Below are 19,250 nucleotides of genomic sequence, written 5' to 3' on the forward strand. Positions count from 1 at the left end.
AGCTGTTAACCTTATGGGAGTTCACTTTTATGTTATTTGTCATTTTTCCCTTGTTGCTTTCAATAATTTTTCTTTGTCTTTAATTTTTGCCAATTTTATTATTATGTGTCTCGGTGTGTTTCTCCTTGGATTTATGTTGTATGGGACTCTCTGTGCTTCCTGGACTTGGGTGGCTATTTCCTTTCCCACCTTAGGGAAATTTTAGACTATAATATCTTCAAATATTTTCTTGGGTCCTTTTACTCTCTCTTCTCCTTCTTGGACCCCTATTATGTGAATGTTGTTGTGCTTAATGTTGTCCCAGAGGTCTCTTAGGCTGTCTTCATTTCTTTTCATTCTTTTTCTTTATTCTGTTCTGTGGCAGTGAATTCCACCATTCTGTCTTCCAGGTCACTTATCTGTTCTTCTGCCTCAGTTATTCTGCTATTGATTCCTTCTAGTGTATTTTTCATTTCAATTATTGTATTGTTCCTCTCTGTTTGTTTGTTCTTTAATTCTTCTAGGTCTTTGTTAAACATTTCTTGCATATTCTCAATTTTTGCGTCCATTTTTTTTCTGAGGTCCTGGGTCATCTTCACTATCATTATTCTGAATTCTTTTTCTGGAAGGTTGCCCATATTCACTTCATTTAGTTGTTTTTCTGGGGTTTTATCTTCTTCCTTCATCTGGTACATAGTCCTCTGCCTTTTCCTTTTGTCTATCTTTGTGTGAATGTGGTTTTCATTTCACAGGCTGCAAGATTGTAGTTCTTGCTTCTGCTGCCTGTTCTCTTTTATGACTACATTAAAAAAAGGAAGACATTAAGGGGAGGGAAAGAATAGGGGAAAAAAAGGGGAACCATGGAAGGGAAAAGAAGACACAAGGAAAAGGGAAGGAGAAGAACACGCAGAAGAGAGACAATGGCAACATAAAAGATACATAAGCAGATAAGGTAGGGCATCCCCAGAGAAAGAGAACCAGGCATGATTTTCTTGATGTAAGAGAAGGCATTTTTGGCCTAAGCCATTTTGTGATCTAATTCTGGCCACAATGCTTGCCCTTGAACAGATCTCAGTAATTAATGATCTTAAGGGAACACAAGAATTCAGGAACAAAGTACTGTTATCAGGCAAAAGAAGTAACAAAAGAAAAGATAACATATCAGTTGTAAAGACTCCCAGTTCTCTTTCAATGATAAAGATTAGCCTGAATGCTCAACCACCAGATCAACTGGAACCTAAGGGAGGATGATGCTGACCTTTTCTGACCCTCATGATTCCCATCAACTAAAGCTCAAACTCTGTCAATTGTCCAAGCCCCTTCATGAATATGCATGTACCCTTAGCTTAAGAGACCCCCAATTTTGCTGTTTTCAGAGACACTGCCTTGGGCAAGATCTCCAGTGTTCTCCATACTTGCCTCAAGTAATAAATCCTTCCTTCTTCCAATCTTTGGCTTGGTTGTGTCTTTAGGCTTGACACCCACCAAGAGGGGAACCCGTTTTTCAGGTAACAGTGGGATAGAGGGAAAAGAGCTGAAACAAAGACGAATTAGTATTTCTTTAAGATAGAGTTAACTTGGGACATATTTGCCTTGTTTACAATAAATAAATCAAGCACCCTAATTGTTTACCTGTGCAGTAGTAATCAGAATAAATTCATACCCAGACTCAGTCCTTGTGAAAGCCTTTTCTATTAAAATACTGAGAGACTTCTCTCTGAATAGAATTAATTTATTCAGTAACATTTTTAAAGTATATACTATGTGCCAGATGCATAGGCATGGTTAAAGCAACATACAGGTTGGGGGAAAATTATTATATGTGCTGAAATTACTGAGTTATAACTTTTTTCATCATAGACATTTTCTCAGAAAATCTCTATATTGCCTTTGGTAAATATAACCAAAATTCAGGCACAAACCCAATGCCCTAGAAAGCCTAAGACAAGAATGAAAAGTAAGACCCACAGTTTGGCTTACTCAGAACAGCAAATCTTAAAGGCAGTAAAAAAGTAAATACATGTAGGAAAAGGACAAAACATAGTTCTTTTAAATTTGAGAGCCCTTTTGTTTTGCTTGTTTTGTTACTTCTGCCTCCATGATTCTCTGTAGCAAACTCTGTTGTGATCTTAGTTTTTCACAGTGAAACCCCAGACATCTAGAATTATTGACTTTCAAAATATAAAGTTATTACCTCCCTCCATGGATCTTTGCAGACAGACTTGTTTACTATTCACAGCTCTTTAGATCCTCTTAAATATGGAGAAAAACCTTTCATGATCACAGAATATCACTTTTTACAGGATCATTTTATCATTAAAATGATGGAGACCTACAGAGAGTTGGCTTTTGTCCAAGAAGAATCAGATATTTGATTAAAGAAAACAAACCTGAAAGGTCATATGTGTAGTACCAAAAATAATAGCAGTCTGGGGTAAATTATTAAATCTCCTATTATTTTGAAAATAGACCCTAACTTAAAGAAAAGTGTCAGATCTGGGACTTCACTGGTGGTGCAGTGGTTAAGAATCCACATTCCCAATGCAGGGGGCCCAGGTTCAATTTCCAGTCAGGGAACTAGATCCCACATTCATGCCACAACCAAGAGTTCACATGCTACAACTAAGGAGCCCGCAAGCCACAACTAAGGAACCCATGTGCCACAACTAAAGAGCTGGCAAGCAACAACTTAGGAGCCTGACTGCTACCTCTAAGACCCAGCGCAACCAAATAAATAAATAAAAGTGTCAGATCTAATTATCCAATGCAACTTTCCTCCAAGGCTGCCTAAATATTTCTAAATGGTCATCTCTTTTTAAAAATACCTGATGAAAGATTCTTCATGAATTTGGCCCTGGCAGATTATTTTACCAACATCATCAATTATTTGTGCTACTTGATATGAACCATCAAATCAATATGCAAAATAAACCATTGTAGAGGCTCTGTCTGCTAATTTGTTTAATGGTGTACTTGCCAAAGGACTGCATGTTCTAATAATTATTGTTAAATTCATATTAGTAATTTTAGCCAGAGACAGTGTATATTATTATTTCTTTGCAAACTATAAGTGTTACTAAAAAAAACCCAAAGGTATAATGTCATGTGTTATATTATATATAGAACACACACACATCTTTACCAAATATATACATATAATACATATTTCTGTGTTATGAACTAAAGTGCTAAGATGTTATGAGGCCACTGAAAATTTATCTAAAGTCCAAAACTTTAACAATCTTTTCCTTTGTCTTCCTCTCACTCATTCTCCCAGATCTTGACTTTCCTACTCATTTCCCAAATCTCTGCTCTTTGCATCCAATGGAACCTTAAACATCTTCAAATAAAGTCTGGGAAAGAGTGAGGTCGTGAGGGGAATATTGTCAATGAACCTAATTCAGGATAGGAGCAGAAGCTCTGGCCCTATATCAACAGGCAAACCCACAATAGCTCCCTGCTGCCTTGTCTGCCAACTTCTATGAAGCCAGAAGAGATTAAGATGCCTCCAAAAACAATTTGGGGGCAGACTAAAGATGTGACCAAACGGCAATTTACATGAGTGAGTTATTATAGCTATTCCAGGGGCACAAATTCTACTCGAAAGACCAAATGATCAACTTGAAATATAGAGGGTTTATAAATTTATAGGAATTTTGCCACTCACCTTTTCCTGGCCCACGGTTAAATTTCAAATAATTTTTATATTTCATTTGGTTTTAAAAATGAGTATTAAAAAGTACTGAGCATTCCATTCAAAACAGACTTATAACACATTGAATCTCATACATTTTCAGTCAGTAAACAAATTAATCCTTCCCATTTGGGAACAATATATGCAGCAGATTGCAGGGTAGCATTATTATTTCTCTTCTGGGTATATTTTTAAATCAAACTGTGCTTTTCTTTTAAAGGTATGACACTGAAAGATTTCCTGGTTCATCATTATAATATACATTTATTTTAGGTGGAAATCTACAGTAGAGACCTTCCAGGTTGCTCAGCACACAGCCAGCCTTTCTCTTCAAGCTCTGCCCCATGGGTTAAGGTGGATTCTCAGCAACCATGCTTTCCTCCCTGACACCATGTACTGGCCCATCAAGGGGGACCAAGTTCAGTGGGAACATGACTATAGAGCACAGAGAGAAAAGTAGAAATAAAGAACTGAGAGTACTACCTACTCCTGGAATAAGTTGTCCCATGGCCTAGCTGATCTTGGATTCTGTGAAATACCTAGTATTTGTCCGCAAAAGCCCCTTTGTAGCTTACACAATTTGATGTGTGTTTCTGTTCATTTCAACTAAGAGGACATTGATCAAGACATAATCATTTTTTCACAGCAGAATGGTCGTCAATATTATTAGGATCATCAATAGTTAAAATGGAGAGTCTTAAACATTTAAATTTTTTCTTACAAAATCTCATCTTTTATATAAAATGTCAGTTTACTGAAGTGAAAGATCCTCCTTGCCCCCATATTTTTTTATTTATGCTTCTTCAGTTTGGGTCAAAATACAGTGTGATATTTCTCCCATGCTGGAGCATAAAATGAAGGAGTTGACCAAAAATTTAAAGTTGTCAGGGTTACATGAAAACATACAAAAAAGTGATGATTCTATTTAAAGCAAGAGCTGACATATACTGAGTACTTAGTACACCTCAGTCTCTGCTCAAAGCAAGTTCTACACGTTATCTCGTTTAGTCATCCCAACTCCATAATGTCAGCACTCTTACTGTGGCCATCTCACAAATGGGGAAACTAAAGTATTGAGATGTGGCCTAAGATTATATATCTGGAAAGTGCTAAAGCCAGAACTGAAACCCAACAGAACTGCCTCACAACTCTGCAATTAGTCACCACATTATGTGTTTTAGACAAACGGACCACAAGTAATCATAAACACCTTTTAAAAAAGTATAAATACTGATTTGCCCTTGAAAGAGAAGAATCACTCAACAGCAGTCTTGTTCTTGAATTCCTTAATCCATCAGTTTTTGAATCTGTTTGATAAACATTTTCAATACCTTAATAAAAATTTATATCATTTTTTTAATATTGCAAAAGGAGTTCCACAAACCTAAACTTATTTAATCCTCAGAACAAGCCTGTAAGGAAGTTCCAGGAAATACTATAATCCTCTTGTGCAAAAGAGGAGAGTACAGTTCATGAAAATTAAATGACTAGCCTACAGAGACTGGAACTAATATTTATTGAGGACTTACTGTGTCCTTGGAACTCTGCAGGTCACTTTTTAGATAAGTTATCTCATTTAGGTAAGATAACAACTACTTAATGTCCACATCCAGTTTTATAGCAGAAAAAACTAAAGTTCCCTGTGGCTCAATTACTGAGGGCCAGCACTAGAACTCAGGTATGAGACTCCCTTTTTCAGCAGTTATTTATTGAACACCTTTTATTATGTGCCAAGCACTAGCCAAGTGCTAGCTGCTCCATTCATCAGAGAGGGAAGGATACAAATAAATAACACAGAACCTAGTCTCAAGATAATATCTCATTCTAATGTTCAATAAAACATGTGGATCCCAAGGCATGTGGATATGAAGATTCAAGATTTAAAAACAGAACTAATTCAAACTACCATTTACTGAAAGGATCTCAGCCTTCAGAATGCAAGGGAGGACAGGAAGAGAAGGTAGAGAGAGTTGAAAATTCAGCACAGGCACTGAACCTAAAAGAGAAGAGGGTTAGTACAAAAAAAAAATGGGAAGAAGAAGAAAAATGAGATGTTGGGATTCAAATTGCAAAATGAATTTTCTTTTTGGAGAGGAAGGGATTCAAACCTTGTCTAAAGCATTGCTCTGCTCTTCTTTTCTTTTCTCTTTCTCATCACAGGTGTAAAGGAATGGTAAGGTAAGGGCGGAAAGGCGGGCAGAAGCACTGGATGGAGCACTCTGACAATTCACATATTGGTGGAAGGTTACATAATGGCATTCTTCACTGAAAACATCACTGCTTGTTTTTTGCTGAAGTAGACAATGGATATATAGCCAGGGAATGGTGGTCTGAAGCAAATACCACAAAGACGTTCCTTCTTCCATTATGGACATGTCATGGTCCACTAGGTCTACAAAAAAAGTACCTTCCTTATACCTGTTTAAACATAATGTCTTAAAAACATTACCTAGAAAAACCAGTCCCCGACTAAAACTGAAAAAGTGTAGGGAAGAAATCTACTGTTGTATCACTTAAAATATTTTTATGTGTCTGTATGCTCCTCTAACCCTTTAGACTTTACCTCTGGAAAATATTACATTTTAAAGATTCCAAAAATTAATGTTATCCTGACAAAACTATGAAAGCCTTTTAAATAGCCCCCAAATTATTTATAGCTAGCTTGTTTTCTATCTGGAAAAGTAGCAAGTGAACTATTTACATGGTAGCTGCTTTCTTCATTCATCTGGTTTGGATCAAACTAATCCCACTTTTGGATGAAACTTGCCCTGAATTTAATATTTAGGAGGCACGGTAGTATATTTACTAGATATTACACAAATGCCTTCATCTATGCTCTGGCTACTTCTGCTCCTTCGACATTAAAAAAAAATCTGCTCATTAGGAAGAGAACTGTGATGATTTTATCCCAGATAATCAGCAAAGAGATAGCAGAGTTTTAAATGGTGTCAGTAGTTCTCTGAGGAGGACTGATTTGAAAAGATGTCTATGAAACCAGTGTTCCTCTCTGTGAGCTACCTTTCAGGTCAAACGGACCTTGAGCAGCTTTCAGCTTCCATCATTTGCCCACTCCTCTCCCTGCCTCCACCCCATATATGGTGCTTTCTTCTTATTGGATGTGAGAAATCAGAAAACTTAACTTTCTAAAAAACCCTCTACCGTTGACCTCCTTCAACGGGTCTTTTTCAAATCAAGCCATGAAATCAACTAAATATTTTAAAGAATAAAATGGTAAGCTCTCATTAGAAAATGATTATCATTCATTTGCATAATAACAATATATTTACATACATAGACATACGTTATGCATGTGTGTGTGTGCTGTGCCATGCTGTCTTCGATTTGAGATTCATAGATATAAATATAGATATCTGTCATAATATTGTGTGTCTCAAATATGAATCAATAATGGCTAGTAACCAAAGTAAATGGTTTAAAAAAGATACGATAATGGAACCACTCTTTCCTAAGATAATGAACTCATTACTTATTAATCCTGTGTAAGGCAAGAAGCCAGGAAAAAGGGTTTGTCACTGCCACACTTGGGAACTCGATAAATATGACCAGTGCTGAGATGCATGAGATGCAGCCCAGGCTGAAGATGAGCTCAGCCTTTTTTGTTTTTCTTTTTATTATTTCCTCTATATCCGGCATTTTACTCTGTCCTTACTCCACTATCAATGAGATTACATCCAAAGGGAGATGAAATGAGGACAAGACCAGAATAATTTGCAAACCTCTTCTTTGATTGGTTCAACTTCTTTTAAAATATGCTATTTTGTCCCATTAATGTAGCTGTAAAGCTACAAATAAGTTACATCATAGTGAAAAGAATTGTTTCCCTGAAACTGCTAAGTGGTTCTATAAGCATAGTTTCGTAAAACCAACAAATAAAAAAGAAATAGATCACATGCTATTCTTTTGAGAGTAAATAAACAATCTAAAACTGATTCATCAAAAACAATGACAAAGGTGATGCAAGACATAGAAATGTTATATTCGTATTTGTGTTGAGATTAACACATTAATTTGTTATATTGCTGGAATTCCTTACTTTCATCTCAATTTTAACTTTTGCACAAATATTTCTGAAAGTTACTTCGGAATTTTTTTTTCCTTTTTAGATAGACAAAGAGAACACCACCAAATAGTAAAGAGAAACAGTGACCAGCTCATGATGGCAAAGTGCGTTCTTACCTCAAACTACCAGCCTGGTTGAAATAATCACTTTTTCTGACCCCTGGCACTCATACATGCCCTGTCTTCATGCTTTGTCTTCCAGGATTCCAGCACTGTCTTGCTTAGCACCTCTCGGACACTCCTAGAGCCAGCCAGCACCCCTGAATTTGTCTTTGGCTCTCCTGATCGGGGTCTCACACCCTTTTCACACAACTTTGATTACTATCCACTCTCTCAATTCTGAAAAGAGCTAGGTAACCTATGGTAAGAGCCATCTCATCTCACAGGCTACACATTACCAACTTTGAAACTCAGTGTCCATACAACTAAGTCCTTGCCAACACCTTACCAAAACTTTGTGTTGCTCTGACCTTAGGACTGTACTTGAGACCCACAACGATGCTCATGAGAACTTGGGTTACCTCACTGTACCACCGATAAACTTGCAGCTTACTTTCCAAGGGCACACAGTGTTCAGGGGCCGTGCATGTTATTACGGGGCTATGCTGCTAAAGTAGGAGCCTCACCTGGGCTTCAGACTATGAGGTGTATGAGTCTGGCCCAGTAATTAGGTTTTTTTTATTGCAATTAATTTTTTGTGCTTAAATAGTATAGGTCATTGCTGAATCCTATCAAGTAGTTCTCCCATGGAAAAAAAGTCCTGAAGACAGGACTCTGGAGAACATTATTATTTAATGAATGAGTACAAGAAAAGAAATAAATGCAGACGATTGGGGGAAAGTGGTCAATAGTAATAAAGAAAAATTATCTAAGATGTTGCCTTACAAAAAAAGAAAGAAAAGTGTTTCAAGAGAGAAGTAAGAGGAAACATGCTTAAGCTGTCCAGTAGTAGTGAGATCAAGATGAACAAGGCATCCCAAAGGGTGCCACAGAATGTCAAACAGTAAGTTCTTTTATTAAATTAGATTTTTAAAATCCTCTTCCTGTTCCCTTTCTTTTACAGGCAATTTAGACCCCAAATCTTCAGGGAGCATCAAGCAAGCCAGGGGAGCTGCAGTGCTTCAGAGGTGGGTATCAAAGCCTGAGCAGGGTAATGAGGGCTGCCCAGTGTGGGTGTCGGGGCCCAGTATGGTGAGAAAAATGCCCATGTTGGTTTTGTTGGAGCCCAGAGCAGGTGGGGAGGGCATCTATGCAGGGGAGGGGAAGCACTGGCAAGGGGAGGTTGGTTAACAGGCAGGAGACTGGTTAAATAATCAATACATTAAGGCTAATGGTAGTCAGATTTCTCATGGTGGGTGAACAATATGGAAAGTGAGAAAACTAGGAAGGACCCTGTAGCATTGGTTTGAAATTGAATATTGCAATGTAAACTCATGCATTTCAATACTTATATAGGTAGACGTCAACGTTAATATAACCTTGTCCACCAAAATGGCCTGGGAGCAGCAACATCCAATAAAAATAGGCAAATGTAACCCTCAGATTGCTACTTCTAATTGTCATTCTTCAACCAAAGGAGCATTGGAGAAATAGCAACTTCACAGCTGGGGCAGGGAAAATACAAATTGGAGTACGTTGTGCCAGAAAATTTAAGAACGAACATTTTGTGGTGGAAGAAAATAAGAAAATACCCAAAGAATGAAGAGGACTTTTTATTTTTTATAGCTTTATTGAGATATAATTAACTTATAACATTGTGTAAGTTTAAGGTATACAACATGATGATTTGATGCATGTACGTATGGTGACATGACCACCACAATAAGATTTGTTAACACAGCCATCACATCACATAACTGTAATTTTATTTCTGCATATTTTGGCAACATTTAAGATCTACTCTGTTAGCAACTTTCAAGTATATAATAGAGTATGGTTAACTAGAGTCACCATGCTGTACATTAGATCCGAGAACTTATTCATCTTATAACTGGAAGTTTGTATCCTTTGACCAATATCACCCCATTTCCCCCAACCCCCATCCCCTGGCAATCACCTTTTTACTCTGTTTCGATGGGTTCAGGTTTTTTTAGATTCCACATACAAGTGAGATCATACAGTATTTGTCTTTCTCTAACTGACTTATTTCACTGAGCATAATGTCCTCAAGGTCCTTCCATGTGTGACAAAGAGCAGAATTTCCTTATTTTTATGGTTGAATGATATTCCAGTGTCTGTCTGTCTCTCTCATATTTTCTTTTTTTTTAAGTTTACTTTTATTTTTTTCTGCTTTATAACAAATTTAATCAGTTATACATATACATATGTTCCCATATCCCCTCCCTTTTGCATCTCCCTCCCACCCTCCCTATCCCACCCCTCCAGGTGGTCACAAAGCACCGAGCTGATCTCCCTGTGCTATGCGGCTGCTTCCCACTAGCTATCTACCTTACGTTTGGTAGTGTATATATGTCTTTATCCGTTCATCTGTTGATTACACTTTGGTTGCTTGGCTACTGTGAATAATGCTGCTATGAATATGGGGGTATAGATAGCTCTTTGAGATAGTGACTTTATTTCCTTCAGATATATAACCAAAGGTGGAATTGCTGGATCGTATAGTCGTTCTATTTTTAATTTTTGGAAGAATCTCCATACTGTTTTCATATGGCTGTACCAATTTACATTCCCACCAACAGTGCACAAAGTTTCCCTTTTCTCCATATCTTCCCCAACATCCTCTTGTCTTTTTGATAATAGCTATTCTAACATGGGTGAGGTGATATCTCCCTGTGGTCTTGATTTGCTTTTCCATGATGATTAGTGATGTTGAGCACCTTTTCATGTACCTGCCAGTCATTTGTATGTCTTCTTTAGAAAAATGTCTATTCAGGTTCTCTGCCCATTTTTTAATCAGATGATTTGTTTTTGTTTATTTTATTTTATTTTTTTGTTATTGAGTTGTAAGAGTACCTCATGTATTTTGGATATTAACCCACTACATTATGTATAGTTTCCAAATATTTTCTTTTGTTCTGTAGGCTGGCCCTTCATTTTATTGATTGGTTCCTTTCCTGGGCAGAAGCTTTTTAGTTTGATGTAGCCCCACTTATTTATTTTTGCTTTTCTCCCTTTGTGCTTTTGATCTCACATCCAAAAAAATCATTACTAAGACCCTTGTCAAGAGTATTTTTCCTTGGGTTTTCTTCTAGGAGTTTTATGGTTTCAAGACTTTCATTTAAGTCTTTAATCTATTTCAAGTTAATTTTTGAAGTTAATAAGATAGGAGTCCAATTTCATTCTTTTGCTTGTGAATATACAGTTTTCCCAAAACTGTTTATTGAAAAGACTATTTTTCCTCACTTACCATTCTTGGATCAAAGGGCACGTTTTTAAAAGGACACAGAAGCAAGCCTAAATTTCACGGAAGCCATTGACTAAACTGGAGATAATTTGAGCATGAAAATAAACATTTAGAGTAATAGATTATAACTCATTGAGCAAAATAGGAACTAGGAATTCAACTAATATGATTAAATAAATTGAAAGTTTTCTAAAGAACAGGATAATTACATAGATACATGCTACCTTCTTACAAAATATTTATTTATAGAAAGAGAAAAGGAGTCATATTACAGTGGAGCAGCCTAACAGATACCACATCATTCCAGTGATAAAAGTAAATATTATCAGTAATAGGAAAAATTTTAAAAATGTGTACCGGGCTTCCCTGGTGGCGCAGTGGTTGAGAGTCCACCTGCCGATTCAGGGGACACGGGTTCGTGCCCCGGTCTGGGAAGATCCCACATGCCGCGGAGCGGCTGGGCCCGTGAACCATGGCCACTGAGCCTGCGCGTCCGGAGCTTGTGCTCTGCAATGGGAGAGGCCACAACAGTGAGAGGCCCTCATACCGCAAAAAACAAAACAAACAAACAAACAAAAATGTGTACCACCTTATAAGAGGCAGTTAAAAGAACACAGCATAACTTCTGTCATATTCCTGCCAAATGCACAGAAGCTGAATCTAATCAGAAAGAAACATTAGCTAAATTCAAGTTGAGGGACATTCTACAAAGTAACAACAAAATTCAAACATAACAAAGTCATAAGAGACAAAGAACACCTAGGAAATTCTTTCAAATTGAAAGATAATATGAGACACAACTAAATATACAATGTATTGGTAAACTGTCTTTTTTCTATAAAGAACATTGGGATAATTGGGAAACTTGAGTGAAGTCTAAGGATTAGATGGTAATAAGCTATCAAAGTTAATGTCCAGACTTAGATGACTGCATTGTGGTTGTGTTGGAGAATATCCCTACTTGTATGAAATATACACTAAAACAGGGGTCCCCAACCCCCAGTCCATGGACCAGTACCAGTCCACGGCCTGTTAGGAACCAGGCCACAGAGCAGGAGGTGAGCGGCAGGCGAGCGAGTGAAGCTTCACCTGCCGCTCCCCATCACTCCCCGTCGCTCTCATTACCTCTTGAACCATGCTCCCTATCGCTCGTGTTACCACCTGGACCTTGCCCCACACCCGCCCCATCCATGGAAAAATTGTCTTCCATGAAACTGGTCCCTGGTGCCAAAAAGTTTGGGGATGGCTGCACTAAAGCATTTGGGGTGTGACATAATATCATATCAGCAACCAATTCTCAAATGATTCAGGACAAAAAAATGTTTTGTATTATACTTACAAATTTCTGTATGTTTGAGATTGTTTCAAATTTCTTTAAAAATCATTGAAAATTCTCTAAATTTTCTGTCTTTGGCTAATTTAAATGATTTTACTTGTCAACTAAAAGATTAGCAAATATAACAACTAAAATGTAAAAGGTGAAATACATTTTAATCATTTAGAATTAAAGACCCTGGATAAGCGTACTCCATTTTGATTATTCTTAATATTGTTATAATGTTACCAGTAAAGTAAATAAAAGTAAAATTAAAAGATCAAATGCATCTATGTCACTCACTTATGTTAGAAATTTCCTCTCTAAGAAATTGAACATTATGCTAGACAAACTATGGATTAGACTAGTGTGGCATTCCTATATTATTTTGCCTGGGATAGCATAGTGTGTTTAGATTATTACCTATTTTTTTCTTTATTTTACCAATTGAAGAAAAAATTAGGTCTTTCTTTCCCACAAGCAACATTAAATATACACAGTGTAAAATGTACTCAGGAGAAAATGAGAAAACTTATTTCCTAATCATGGAATCAAGAGAGTTCATCTTCTGGAATGAAGAATGGGCTGCATGTAAACATTAGGAAAATACAAAGATGAACACATTACAACAGTCTATGTTTTTAGGAAGGACAATCAATATCTTTTGTAGAGACAAGAAGTGAATTATTTGATAACACTTCTATTGTTTTAAGAATTCTTGACCTAAAGCTAATATAAAGTCTGATAATTGAACCCTTCAGCTGGCTAAATATTGTTTAAGCAAGGAACTCAGAAATGTAAGAGTTCTCCAATGACTAGGTTGTCTGGAAATGTAAAAGTTAAGCAAATGAACGCAAGAATATGAATTTCTTAAAGGCAAATGACACAAGGCAACATGAGGTGAGGGGGACTCCCGCATAACACTGAAGATATCACTATCTTTAGTAGGACAGTGAACAGCTGAAGTAAACAGTCACCTAGAGAACATTAGAAAGATAGCTTACTCACTTGTATTGGAGTTGTAATTTCTGGGCTTTCTTTTTAAAACACACATCATTTGGAGGTTTTTCTCATAAGTTTTGGCCTCCAAGTCCTGCCTGTAAAGAAAACAGGATTAAATACAGACAACTTCCCTAGAATCCTTAGAGCTCAGGCACATTGGTGCTTTGTTAGAAGAGTTAGGAAGGATGGTTGGGAAAATGGCACCCCTACTTTTGTTTTACCTGGGATGAGCTGAGTGAACTCTACATGTGGGACAGTTCATTTTACTCAGCTCCAAGGCAAAACCAGAACCCTGATGTTGACCTGGTGTCCAACGAGTACAGGATGGTGTCCACAAGAGATTGAGCCAAAGAGTGTGGATGGATCAATGTAAATCCATCACCACTACTGGAAAAACAACTCCAAGAACATGCTCTGGCGCCTGGGGATAAATAGTGTCAAATATGGGAAAGGAAACTAGGAGGAAAACAGAAAAATCTACTCCACAGTTTTTTGTTTTTTGGGGTTTTTTTGTTTGTTTGTTTTGCTCAGGGTCGGTTCTAAATAAGCAAAGGAAAAACTGAAAAGTAGAAACTGAAAATCTGAGGTGTGTTTTTAGAATTATTATTTCCTTTAGGGAATAGTCAAAATACATGATTAAGAAACTACATGAAGAAAGAAAAATTTTTCAATATTTTACATTTTTCATTGAAATATATTATAGTTCAAGTTATATATATTGTCTATTATCTCAACAGTAACTCAACAATACTATAATACTATATTAGCAAAGAAAATGGAATAAATAATGTACTTACATTAGATAATTTATTGCTGAGGTAGTCTTTTAGTCAAAATATCTAGATAAAAAAGAGAAGACCTTGGTATTAAATTAGTTTTTTTTTTTAATGTCCATGTAATTGCCTCATCTTATAGACTCACTTTTACTGGTCTATAACTACACATTATAGAAATGCATATGTTATATTACTCCTAACTCCATCCATTCTTTGATGTTTTCAGACTATGAAAAATTACCTCTATTTCTGAATGAGACAATACCAGACATTTTTTAGTGTTCTATTGCCAGCCATGTGTTTTCACTATTCTTGAAATGATAATATGCAGTTTTGTTATGAAGGATGTCTTTCAACTTTATGTACTTCAGGACAACTGTTTTTTCATAAATTTAGGTTATAAATAGTACTGGAAATGTATTTGTTTCTTATATGTCAGGCAAATTAACAAAATGAAATACCATATTATATTTATACTGTCAAAAAGTGAAAATAGCAACTACAATAATAAATCATGTAGCAGACATTGTACTTTATAAGTCTCATAATTTTAAAAATATCGTTATGATGTTGCTTATTACAATTTCCACTCATTAGGTGAGAAATTTGGAGATCAAAGAGATTAAACAACATATCAAAGAGCTAGTAGATGGCAGGGCTCAATTTCCTATATTTTGTTAATTCTGGGTAAACACATTTTTCAATTAAAATAAATTCCCCCTAAAACTATGAGATACCATGAGCAACAATCTTCTATCTTATACAATTGTATGTTATTAAGACACCTGAGACCCATAAGCAATAATTTGAACAGCATAGAATATTCCAGTGAAAATAAATTTAAAGATACAGAGGTCTTAACTTGAAATAATTATCATATAATTTTAAAAACTTTCAAGAAATTTTCTATGTTTTCTGATTTAAGTTTATTAGAAAAATGAATTATGTGAAATTTATTTAATCTTTCTGTGATTAAAACAGAGCATTAGAGGATTTCTTACCATGATCTTAAGATGACCAGCTCAGTATACATACTAAAGTGTTGCTGGGGAAAAGGTTTGAGTAGCTTGATATATTTTTATTAAAATGTGAATATTTAATTAAAATTTTTTCTCACTGTTGGAATGCAGTATATAATTTTTCAGGTCATGGTATCCAATCTCACTGGAGACTCTAATTTGTTTTGCTATAATATACAAATTGAAGTATTATTTTATTCTTGAATTTTTTTTTATTGTTCTAACTTTAGATATTTAAACACTTTCAACTAGCTTCCTGGAGAAGGTAAGAATATTGGTCATAGTCCTAATAAGTAAGTACCTATGGTTGTAAAGGAAACACGCTAGAGAGAAGGGGTCTAAATTTACTTGTGTTTTCCTTAGATGTCTATTTTCTTAAATCTGTTAACACAAAGCAAGTTCTATAGGACAAATAAAATGCAGCAGGTAAAAGCATCCCCTTGGAACACCTGTTAGACGTGGTGACTGTATGTGTCGCTGGTAACTTGCTCTAAAGATATAAATGCCTTGATGATGCATATAGTATTTCTCTTCTTCCACTGAACTCTGCCATGCTATTTTGATCTTGTTGAAAGCTGAACATTAAATTTTAAAATTAACATTGCAACAACAATGTTATTAGTTAAGTAAAACAACTGTTTGAAAATAACAGATGAAGGAAATGAATGATTAGGTCTTTTGCAACTGGTTTCTATAGGCAAGGACTTTCTCCTCAACAGTACTTTAGTTTTTGTACTGACCTGTTCATCTCTAAGAACATGGTAAAAACTCCCTCAATGTTCCGTTTTCCATCACAAACCTCCAGAAATCTTCACCAGAAGAATCACACATTGTGGTCATAAATATCCACCAGGCAAGTGGAGGGGTGATTGAAGCATTCCGGCAGGGGGTGAGAGAGTCCCACATACGTTAATAAAAACTTGACATTTCATTTTGCTACCAGAGCAAAACCACAGGTGATGCTTGTTGTTCCCCCAAAAGGCTGTAATAATATAAACTATTTATTTTCACTCTCTCTTTTTTCTCAATTGAAGTATAATTGATTTACAATACTATATTAGTTTCAGGTGTATAACACAGTGATTCAATATTTTTATAGATTATATTCCATATAAAGTTATTATAAAATATTGGTAATATTCCCTGTGCTGTACATTATATCCTTGTGTCTTATTTCTTTTATACCTAGCAGTCTGTATCTCTTAATCCCCTTCCCTAATCCTGCCCCTTCCCCCACCCCTCTCCCCACTGGTAACCACTAGCTTGTTCTCTGTATCTCTGAGTGTGCTTCAGTTTGCTATATTCACTGGTCTGTTTTATTACGCTTAGTGAAATAAGGGAAAGAAAAATACTGTATTTTTCCGTTATATTTTCACTCTCTTAAAAGACCAGTTGTGTTTCAGCAAAGGTATAGGAAATTAGGTCTATGTTTTTATGCTTAACAATAATTGTTTCCAATTTTCTTGATGCTTTTTGGGGGGAAGGTAGGTGTATTATGGGGTCCCCAAATGTTCTTTTTTAACTTTGAATGTGAATCTGTGGAAGAGTCATTTAATCTTAGATTTATTTTTTCTTCTTCCTTTTGTTTTCATAAGAGAGCATGAGAATGAAGGAGAGTTGAAAATTGGATAGCACTTTGGTGAAAGCCTTCCATGAAGGCAGCCAAAATTTATGAGGGGGAATTTGTACACGAATAATTAACTTCCTAAATTCCCAACTGTTGTAGAGTCTGCACATCTGATACTAGTAACAGAAATATTTTGTAACTGAAAAAATCTTTCAAGGGACTAATATTTGTAGAGTTCAAAGTGTAAATATTTTTTAATCTTTGAATGTTATTTACTCTAGAGGTGAAATATTTTTGAATAGCAGAATTTTTTACATATAAAATTCAAATAAAAAATAATGAAACTTACATATAAATTTGAATACGTCTCAAATTTTTCTTAGTGGTAGTTATCAACTCAGATGAACTCTTCTCTCCTTGCTTCTTCATTACCTATTTTTGAACACAAACCTGAGCAATGGTGTGAACTAAATATGTTTAAATACTTCTGAGTGGAAGTGGACAATGGATTGTTTTGAATCTGACTTCTTAAAGAGGGAATAGCAGATATTTTAACATATGATATAGCTTATTCTTTCATGAAATATGCAATAAAGGGAAAAGGAAGCTTTCAGATTGTCTGGACACAAAGATTTTAATCTGGATATGACTCAAGCTGTTTCCTCACTTCTAGTCACTTAGCTAGCCTCCGGAAAGGAATGTTTTTTTTGTTTGTTTGTTTTGGGTTTTTTTTTTTTTTTTTGTATTTTAACAGTAACTAACTTCATGCTGTTAGCCCGGTGTTGCAAGCACTTTATTCTAAGTCTAATCATTTCCCAAAATCACGCGCTTGTCTGCATTGTCATTCATGTTTCTTTGTGCAATTCTACAAAATATAAATTATAACTTTCACCAACTAGTAAATGTTCTGTTCATGTCATGTTTTAACATATTTTTGGTCCTCTTAGAAAACAGGAAATTTGATCATAAAACTATAGAATTAAAGTAATTCATAAGCTTGTTACTGATATTTATTGTTTCTTTCTGCTTATCATGTATTTGGAGTGTTTTCATAGCTATAACAGCACCCCTCTTTGCTAGGAATTCTGTAACATGAAAATTAATATCCTGGTCTACATTTGAACTTAAGGTCAACTGATTGCTACATCATTTCAGTATCACAGAAGACTCTTTTAAAGACAAATTTTATGTTTAAAAAATATATTCAGTGTTAATGAAATATCAAATATTATCTAACAAAATAAAAATAACTCAGCAATGAAATATCAAAATTTTGAAAAAAAGAAAAACTAAATATTTAAGCAGAATGCTTCCATTTCTTTTTCTCAGTAACAAATCAAAATGTCTTCATCTTTTAAAATCATTTATACTCAGTCTCTTACCCAGGGTTTCAAATTTTACCATTTTGAAACACTTAATATTTTAACCATTCAACTATGTGTTCCACTATTTTTTTTATTAGCCTTTCAGACATGTTTTTCCTTTTTCGTGCAAGCACGTAGAGGAACTAGAGGAAATTAGTAATGTCCATTGTATAAAAACTAGGTTCAAATGTCTATGTGGAGGCTGACAGGAAATGCCAAAGAAAGATCTTGATCAACGTCATGTTGTTAGTGTTTTGTCTTCTCATCCAAGGTCTGAAATTATTGAATCTCCCTTTCAAGAGTTGAGGTGAAATATTATAATTCATTTTTTTTATTTCTTACAAACTGAAAATTAGAAACATCGAGAGGGGTAAAAACGTAAGCTAAATTCTTTTTCCCCAAGCGTGCCTACATTTACCAGTTGAAAAGTAAGTGAAAATGTGGCCAATTGAGTGTTTTACAAGCAGAAAGAGGTGTCTTTTCAAAACATAAATCAACTTTGAAACTTTCAGTAGCTTCTAATTACTCTTGAGATAAAGACCAAAATCCTAACTAAATGACCAAAAGCCAACAAGGCTCCTCTCCTTTAACCTCAAGCTCCCTCAGCCCAAGAGCTTTTCCTGGGCAAGTTGATGCATCTGCCTGGACCAGACTTCACTGGCCTCTGCACTCACTGTCATAGTGAACTCAGCCACCACTTCCTCACAACAGCTTTCCTATCCCCCACTGATGAAATCAAACCCCCCATTATAAGCTCTTGCAGCATCCTTTAACTTTCCTTTGGAGAACTTATTACCATAGCAATGTACATAGTTTGTGTCATCCTTTGATTAAGGCTAATCTCCCCAACCAGACTGTAAATTCCTTGGGGGCAGGGACAATGCCTGGCTTTGTTCACTCTTGGGTCTGTAACATCTAACACAGTTTCTGGCACATAGTAAATAAATACTTTTGGATGAATTAATCAGTGATATAGACCTGGATTTGAATCTTAACTCTACCATATTTTAGATGCATGATCTTAATCAAGTTTCTAAAGAAATTTCTAAGCCACATGGTCCCCTTTTATAAAAGTGAGACAATAAAACAC

Source organism: Mesoplodon bidens (assembly GCF_964165515.1).
Source record: "Mesoplodon bidens genome assembly, chromosome: 12".
Taxonomy (NCBI): domain Eukaryota; kingdom Metazoa; phylum Chordata; class Mammalia; order Artiodactyla; family Ziphiidae; genus Mesoplodon; species Mesoplodon bidens.